We start from the raw sequence: 10,000 nt of genomic DNA on the forward strand, positions 1-10,000 counted from the left end.
GACGTTGAACGTGTACTACGACGGGGGAGAGACGTGAATCGATAAACATAAGCAAATAATCAGAATCAATTCATATATAAATTAACAGACACATTAATATGAAAACATAAAACTAAATTCGAATAAGCAAGCAAGCAGTGCCTTGAAGAGCTAATCGTGTTTATGTGGAGAGCTTCCCTGGAACGAATGAGTCTTCTCTAAACGCCAGCCAATCATCATGTGCGAATGTGCTGAAAAAAAAAAACAAGTTCCTCCGCCTTTCCAGGCAGAGACGCTTCTCGCGAAGACCTCAAGGCACCTCGAAACTAATAAGGATCGCAGCGAAAACGCACGCAGTCATAAGCAAATCTGCAGCAATCACACATCTTCTACAAGCGTTCATGGCACCATCGTGGGATCTTGACCCGCAGGTCACTTACATAACACCCTTTGCGGCGCCAGGCACAGGCTTCGCTCAGGCGCTCGGGTGATCTTATCGGGAAGATGAGATTTTAAACGTGCACTTAAGGAGGGGAAGTAGGCGGCGCCGAAGGAGGAAGTGGCACAGGAGTAATGAAAGGAGGAAAGGAGAGAGGGGTGGGAGAACTCGCTACCCTTACTACCGTCATAAGGATGCAGATAAAACAAAAAGGCAAGAACTAACATCTCGGAGCCGCATCGTCGCCCGCTGGGTAATGACGGTATCCTTTCGCGGCAATTGAGGATTCCTACGTGAAGCAATTGCAGGCGTGGAAGCGGAGCGGCGTCTCTCGCGTCTGGGTTACACCACAATGAACGATAATTCTGCGGCAGCGGCCGGAGCGGCACTGGGGAGCTTGACCCCCTCCCCCCGGGGAAGGGGTGAAGGGGAAGAGCAAAGCGAGATCGCAAGTCAAAGATGCGACCAAAGGGAAAGGATAAGCAAAGGGAAGAGTACAGGCGCGACAAGAGGGAGAAGGAGCCGGATTAGATGCATGCGCTACATTATCCGTGGTTTCTTTGCTTTTTCAGATCTCAATAGCAATTAACCTTTGTCATCATCTGGGTATAGATTATCAGGACAGAATAAACAAATATTTCACTATTCATTATATTCAATAATATTTACACATATTCCACACAAATAAGAATAATAAATTGGTGAAGCTGTCGACAGCAGTGCTCGTACAGAAACACATGACAAATGGAGGAAAGTGTTCAGGTGTGCACCTCGGGATAGATTGGCCAACCACAGACTGGCTAATTCGGCATGATGATTCGAAGGGAACCTTGGATCCGTATGAATTCAGGCTGTAATAATATAATCACCTCCGACCGTCATAGTGGATCTAAAGACGGATTTGCCTGAGCTAATTTTTACTTACTGGATTATCACAGCATAACGGTCACAATGGCAAATCCTAATGACAACAAGTGCATAGAAATGATCACGATAATAAACCGCCAGCAATAAAAATAACAGCGATATCAGGGATTATCAATATTATTGCCACCTGATTACAGACGTGACCTGATCATCCAATACTTGTATATATACTCCTCTATGTACCTCATGTAGCATATGCCCTGACGAAGCAATAGTGAAAAGGCCTTCGGCATATTCGTGTGTTTTCTTGCCCTTCCCTTCGTCGTTCCTGTTGCAATGATTATGATAATAATCATAAAACTAATAACAACAATGACAATATTGATAATAACAATTATTATTATTATTATTATTATTATTACTATTATTATCATGATTATTATTACTGTTATTATTATAGTAATAGTATTAATAATAATAATAATATAACAATAATACTAATGAAGATAATGGTAATGTTTATGGTAAAAAGAAAAACAATATGATAGCAATGATGATAACTGTAATAAGGAAATAGCAACATTAATCGATATATAGTATGGATGATGATAATTATATTAACAATAATAACTAGGGTCAAGTACATTGATGGCGTCACAGTACCAATGAATCTAGAAAATCCTGGATCAGGATCACTAAAATATAATGGCATCTTGGGCTAAGACACGCAGCTGGTAAAAAATAAATAAATAAATAAATAAAAATAAAAATCTGTTCATAACTTTTTGATTATATGACCAACTAAACAACAAACTAAACAATGCTACCAAAATCATAAACTACTTGGTAAGAACAATAATATAGTAATAATGATAATGATGCTAAGAATGATAATGTAAATAATAAAAAATAATTATTACATTAACAATAATGATAATAATAATCTCATTAATAATAATATAATAACAATAACATTAGTAATGATTATAAAAGAAGTTAAAGATGATGATGACAGTATTAACAATAACAGTAATGATATCAGTTAATTGCGATTATATAATAAGATTGTTAGCAATATTTCCTTTGGAAAAATAAATCGTTACTGACTTCAAAAACAATCCCGTAACGTGTGGAAGACCACAAAGTTACTTTGGAAAGCGTTTTCGAGGAGTGGACTGCTAACTTTAAACGGAAGAAGGGAATTCATCAACGGATCTTGCTTATATAACTTTTTACTGCTAATGTTACTTGATTTACTGGATGAGCCATTTTTCCCTTTCTTCTTTATTGAAAAATCGAACGAAATCTAGAGAGCAAGACTGACTGACCCAGCCGTTCCTCCCATCGACCTGAGGACAGATGGAAAATCGAACATAACAGCTCTGCTCGGGGTGCTAGGGCTCATATCCCCACGCCCCCGAACCCCAACGAGTTCAGTCAAGAAGAAAAGCCGCGAGTGCACATAATAGTTAACTAAATTTGATATATAAAGTAAGCACTAAAAGTTAGCGTCTAATCATGTTTCTTACTGGCGGACCAGGTAGAAGGCGCCGTGCAGTGCGCCCGCCAAATGCTGATTCTGTATTTTCATGGTACATAATTTATCTGGCGAGTTTTCACACCGTAACTACGTTTTTAAGGAATACAGAGAAATTTAATCGTGCCAAAACAATATAACCTTATTACATTTCAATGGACTTAACGAAGTGCTTTGTTTATGGCCATCAGAGGTCCCGGAAAGATTCCAGGGGTAAAATCGCCATGAATAAAGAGGAGACCGTTTAAGCCTTTCGTCAGGCGAGAAACGGACAGAAGTTAGATGTTTCCAATCTGCATAATGCCTTTGCAACTCTTTCGTATTACACAACGTGGCCCTGGACAGGTCACTTTAATCAACTGCTGTAAAGCTGTGTGACGTAAGCAAACACAGGCGTGAAAAATAAGTGGCTGCAGTGTTGTGTAGTATGGCCATATCCTATCAACAATAATGATATTGTACTATGATGATTACGATTATAATAATAACGATAATAATTGAATATTCATGCAAACTATTTTTAGATGATAATAAGTATATTGTTTATGATCGCAAACAGTCAAAGCCACAGTCAGTAATGGCAAAATATAAAAACGATTAGGATGGTAAACTCAACCACAGCAAAAGCAGCAACAGCCAAGACGAATAACACTCTCGGCGACCGTCCTCGGCCGGCACGAGGGCGAGCCCGCGGCGCCGCGTCCGAAGGGATTTAAGGTCAAACCAGATAAATATTTACGAGGCGGCCGACATGCAGGAAATCCTATAAATGACTGCACAGCACGAAATAAAAATCATGGACAGATGTGTTTGCTTAATGGGACCTAAAAATATGCATAAAAATGAGTATTTAATACGAAGAGCAATTAATTATAATTTAGCTAACTTGCTAAATGAGAAGCAGTAAAATCATTCATAAAAGGCCTGCACTTAGCACAGCAATAAGCGAACATTATGGGCATGTGGAAATGCTGCATGAAGCAAATTCTGGAAGTGATGTGACTTGTCGAGTAAGTTGTGTGTGTATGTGCGCGTATGCACGCGTTTGCGTTTGTGTGTAAGAGAGACTTGAAACGGTAATTCCACCTGGGTGGCCCGCGTGGGCCAGCCCTCCCGTGACACCAAAGGACCACCCTGTGGGCGGCGTATCAGCACCGGGTCGGCCACGAGTCTTGGTGCACATTGGCCCTCGACTCCGATGCCTTCCCGTTCTTGGTTGGCTTCCTTAGCATCTCTTATCATATTTTTCTAATTTTCCCTTCTGTATTTTATCCCTCTTATTATATTCAGTTTTTCTTCGTATTTTACGTCCTCTGTCATCCTCGTATCATCTACTATATTCTTTATATTAATTTTTATATATTCTTTTTTTCCCTCTGTATTTCGAGTTCATTGTTTCCCGACATATATGTTCGGTTCATGGACCTTAACTTGTCTTAATTTTAAGTACCCGATACTCTAGCGTAGAACGCGTCTTTTAAGTCCAGTTTTATGCTTTAAGTGTCGTAGGTCTTGTACCGTCCGGCTCAGAGCTGTTCATTATCCCTCGCTTTAGTTTGTTGTGGCAGCATAGCAAGATTACCATATGTAAATCTGTGCATCAATTTTATTTATTGATTTTTCTTTATTACGTGGTTAAAATTTTGTTTCTTATGCTTCCCGTCCAATTTCCTTTCCGTTTTCGTCCTTTATTTCCTTCTATGTCTTCACCTATTCTTTTTCTCTCTTCATGTCTCCCTCGCTATCTATTTACTTGTCTTATGATTATTAAGATGTTAATATTCAAACCGTAATAGCATATACATAATTAAAATGCATCCATAGTGATTATAAGCACTATTACTGCTCTATTCTAATCGACAAAATATCCGCTTCTTTTATCATTTTTACCCAGTTACCGTTTTGCGGTCTTCGTCTCATTGAGCTTCTCGGCCCTTTTCACAGCCGGTGCAGTGTTTTTTTATCTATATCTGCATTTACCTATCTGTCTATCTATCTTGTGTATATATGTATATATATGTGTGTGTATTTATTTATTTATTTATTTATATATATATATATATATATATATATATATATATATATATATATATATATATATATATATATACATACACACACACACACACACACACACACACACACACACACACACACACACACACACACACACACACACACAAGCTATCGCAGACACTCATATATATATATATATATATATATATATATATATATATATATATATATATATATATATATATGACTATATATTTATTTATGAATTTATTTATTTATATATGTGTGTGTGTGTGTGTGTGTGTGTGTGTGCGTTATATGTATACATACATATACATATATCTATATATCTATATATCTATATATATATATACATATTTATATATAGAAATAAATATATATATATATATATACATATGTGTATATATATATATATATTTATATATACATATATATACATATATATATATATATATATATATATATATATATATATATATATATATATATATATATATATATATATATATATATATATATATATATATATATATATATATATATTTATATATATACATATATATATATATATATATATATATATATATATATATGTATATATATATAAAATGATAAAATTGATAATGCAAATGATATTAACAATGGTGAAGATAATTACTATTATTTTAATAATAATGCTTACTAATGATTACTAATGAGAACAACATCATCAAACTATAAACAATTACTTTGGCAGTAAAGCTCGAGAGAATAAAAGCACAGAAAAGCGTGAACTGGCACCACTGCAATCCACCGCCCAGCTTCATCAGCACCCCCTCCCCCCTCCCCCCTCCGACTCCCACCTCAACCCCCTCAGTGACAGCAGCATCAAACACGGGCGTGCCAGGCGAGCCGAACGCACACGGAGACGCGGTCAGCAGCCGAGAGCGATGTCCGGCGGCAGATAAGGCCGTCTCGCAGCATCCATTCAAAATACAGCAGATGATGGCGCGGGCATTACGGCCTCTGAGTCTTAGGGCGCGAAGGTGGGGGGAGATGGGGGGGCATTAGATGAGTGTAAGAGGGGGGGGGGAGGACGTAACATGTGCAGATAATACGGGATATGACGGTGATTTCTGAGGTTGAGAATCGAAAGGCCACGTCTTGAGGGAGCAGACAAAAGTGAAGGGCAAAAAATTGGCGAAGCGGGTGCGAGAGGGATGGGGAGGGCGAGGAGGTGGAAAGAAAGTAGGCCTGAGGTGAGAAACTTCACCCACACGCTGCTTTGGTGCTCGTCTCCTCTTCAGCACCGAACCAAAAATGTCTGTGGTCCCCCACACTGTCCAGACCCCCAGCTTGGAAACGGCGAACTGAGACGGGGAAAAACGCAATGAAAGCAGTCAACTGGCGCCCCTGCTCATTGCAGTTCAACACCATCACACACACACACACACACACACGCACATAAACACACACGCACGCACACACACAGTCACTCAGACGCACATTAACGGTCATATGCTTAAACACGATTTGTGACGTTACGCATTTGTGTTCTCGGTGCAGTTCACATATGGTGATTACTTTTTTATGGTGCGCTTCGAGGTTTGTGCTACACATGTACATTTCGGAATAAGGTTGGCAAACCTGACGATTAAGATCAGTAAATGTTGGCAGACCTGACGATTAAGATCAGTAAATGTTGGCAGACCTGAACTACTAAATTGCTTCATATATTCCCTTTGAGAAAGCTATATTGCAATATAGTCTGTTTGAAATATTGTCAGTTGTACGAGAACTCTAAGGTAGTTGCCGTGTGTGACAATAATTTGTTTTAAAGAATCTTTTAAGGATACCCTGAAGATGTCTCTTATTAGTCATTACGTATTCATAGTTACAGTTCTGTTATTTGAAAAATGTATTGATTCATTTTCTGTAACACCTAAACCTTGAAAGTAAGCTCATCCTATGAATCAGGAATATAATTTTTAGTACACAGCTTGGTATCACTAATTCTGCTGAGAGAAATTGGGCCCCGAACCCAATGATATGGAACGTTTAGTTCACCCAAAGAATGTGATCCTAATAGTTGTGTAGGTGGGGAGGGGGGGGGGATATGGGGATCAACAACAGCGCTATAGCATGCCGATGTAGCGCGAAGCCTTTTTCCAAAGGTTCACAATTTCTTTAAGCATATGGCCGTAAGACAAACATCTTCACCCCCGTCCTTACTCCTCTGGCCCTCTGTTCTTCTTTACACTCAGCCCCATTATCGCCATGCCCTTGTGCCTCCTCGCCATGCCCTTGTGCCTCCTCGCCATGCCCTTGTGCCTCCTCGCCATGCCCTTGTGCCTCCTCGCCATGCCCTTGTGCCTCCTCGCCATGCCCTTGTGCCTCCTCGCCATGCCCTTGTGCCTCCTCGCCATGCCCTTGTGCCTCCTCGCCATGCCCTTGTGCCTCCTCGCCATGCCCTTGTGCCTCCTCAACTAGCAACTCCTCCCCCTCCAGCCCCCTCATCTTGTCAATCCCATGGCCTCCGGATCTCTGCATGACCTTTGTCTCGATGTAGCCTCCTTCAGTCCTTTGAACATCTTCCTACTCCTAATTTGCAAGTTCTCTCTGCAGTCCTGTTTATGTAGATAGGTTCTTTGATTTTTCTTGTACTTCGTGGATTTCCCTCAGCTTCTCTCTCTGCCCGTCTTTTCTCTAAATTCTTTCTGGTTTGTTTAGTTTTTTTCGTTTTTTCTTTTTTTTCTGTGACTGAGTGTTCTGCATACGTGTGTATGTTTAAATGTGCGCATCCGTGTGTATGAGCTTGTAAGTATTTGGTTGTTTGCGTATTAATGTCTTCTTTGTAACTAGACGTCCAAAGGCTTTATGCATCACCCTCTTTGCAAGCGCATATACGCCACACTCTCGGGGATTGCGTCCTCCCTCCCTCCCTCCCCTCCCAGCCTCTCCACCCCTCGCCCTTTCTTGACCTCTCATCCTCCCAACCCCGCCAACCTCGATCGCCCAAGCCCACGCTCTGTGCCCCGGCACACCTCCTCCCCCTCTCACCCCCTCTTGCCTCGAACCTCTCTTATACAACCCGGATCGAGCTGCAGCCTGGTATGAGCTCTATTTCCGGTTCGTGTATTAAGAGTTTTTTTTCTGTTTACGTGGCTCTTTAATTTGCACTTTTATTGTCATTTTAACGGAGAGGCTGACATTTCTCCATTAAATGGCGCAGGAAAAGGCAATGGAGACAACGAAAAAAGCGCAAAACGCCGAGAAAAACGCTGGGCAGTAACCTTAAGGGAGTGAGACAGAGGACGATTGGAGCTGAACGAAACATTGTGGGAATGTGCCTTATTCCTTTTCTGTGAAGACGATAACCATAAAAGGTCACGAACCGCATCGTTCACAGAAAAAACATTTTTTCATTTACTTATATTCATATTCTTAACATCATCCTCCGTTGTGTACTTGCCACGGGAAGTCCCTCGCTTTTTGTCATGCAATTTCGCTTCTTCTTATTATGCATTTCTTTATTATTGCGCACCTCAACGTCATGACATTCTGATCAATAGTGTTTAGAAAATCAAATGTAGGTGTAGTTTGAGCTTAAACATAAAGCCATGAACCTGAACCAAGGAAAAGGAAGAAAAAAACATATTATCGTACAGGGCAAGAGTTTTGAGAAAAATGGCAGCCTCCCCACCGCCCTATCCCCCTCCTCCTCTACCTCTCCTCTTTCTCCACCCTTTCAGCTCACACGAAGAACCGAATAAGTCAAACAACGCTTATTGTCAGTACGAGGAAGACACGTGAGCTAAACCGCAGTAATCATGAAAGAGATGCAGGAAAAACCCATCCTCATTCCCCCGAAGTAACCGTGGTTCGGAAGTACATGTGCATCCATGTTCAAATATGGTATGTGTGTTAGTGTGCATACAAATATACTCCGGCGCTTACAGCTCCGGCGAAGTATTTGCCTGCACTCGCCGCCCTTCCTTCGCCCGCGCCCTCGCCTACAGGTACGCAGGCGCGGCCCACGTCTCTCCTTCTCACTTTGGTCTACCCTCTCTCTCTCTTACCCTTTTTCTCTTTCTCCGTTTCGTGTCTTCTCTCCCTTTCAACTTCTTTTTTTCCTCTCCCTCCCACCCCCTCTGTCCGTCTTTTTTTTTTTTTTTTTAATATATACTACTAAATATGTGAAGACATGTGTACACTGTATGAACAATATTAATGTTGCACTCAGGAGTTGCTTCAGTTCACTAAGCTGCCGAGAGATGAAGGACATCCAACCCGTGTCACAGGACGCAGCCTTTCCGCCAGGGCCTTGCCCTGCGCCGCCCGAAGCCAGGATTCGCCGGTGCGACCTCCACGAGGATGGGCTTCGTCGCAGACGCTCCGTGTCCAGCCAGGACCTCCGGTGAGAAAATGTTATTTCCATAGAGTACCACTTTTTAACGTCCTAGTTCCTCATTTTTCATTATATTTCTTTTCCTCTCTTCTATCACCTCTGAGTCTTTTGAATTATTTGCTCCTCCTCCTCCTACCCCCTCCCCCATGTCCTCTTCCTCCTTTCCCTTCTTAACGCAGTTCTCCTCCTCCTCCTTCCCATTCCCCCTTTCTCTTCCTCCCTTTCCCCTTCCTCCTCCTCCCTCCTTCTTCTTCCTCCTCCTCCTCCTTCTCCTCTCCTCATCTTTCGTCTCATCCCCTTTTCCTTTTCTTGCTTCCCCTTCCACCTCATTCCCCTCCACCCCTCCTCCTCATCTTCTTCCTTCCCTTTCCCCTCTGCCTCCTCCTCTTCCTCCTCCTCCTCCTTCTCCCCCTCCTCCTCCTGCTCTTCCTCCTCCTACTCTTCCTCCTCTTCGTCTCTCCCTCCTCCTCCTCTTCCTCCTCTTCGTCTCTCCCTCTACCTCCTCCTCTTCTGGTGCCGCCCTCGCAATCTCATCATCCGCCGCGCGAATACGATGAAAGATCACACAAAAAGAAAACAAAAAAAAAAACTTATTTTCTCATTTCGTGGGCGGTCGGAGCATGTGATGTCTATGTGCAAGGCCAAACAGCCTTGAAAGATTATCTATGTGTAACCAAGGAAGCCCAAATGCCTGTTTTAAGATTCTAATGAAAGCTTGACAGAAATAATTTCTCGAAAATCCTTAAAGATGGCA

Source organism: Penaeus vannamei, chromosome 14 (genome assembly GCF_042767895.1).
Source record: "Penaeus vannamei isolate JL-2024 chromosome 14, ASM4276789v1, whole genome shotgun sequence".
Classification (NCBI taxonomy): Eukaryota; Metazoa; Arthropoda; class Malacostraca; order Decapoda; family Penaeidae; genus Penaeus; species Penaeus vannamei.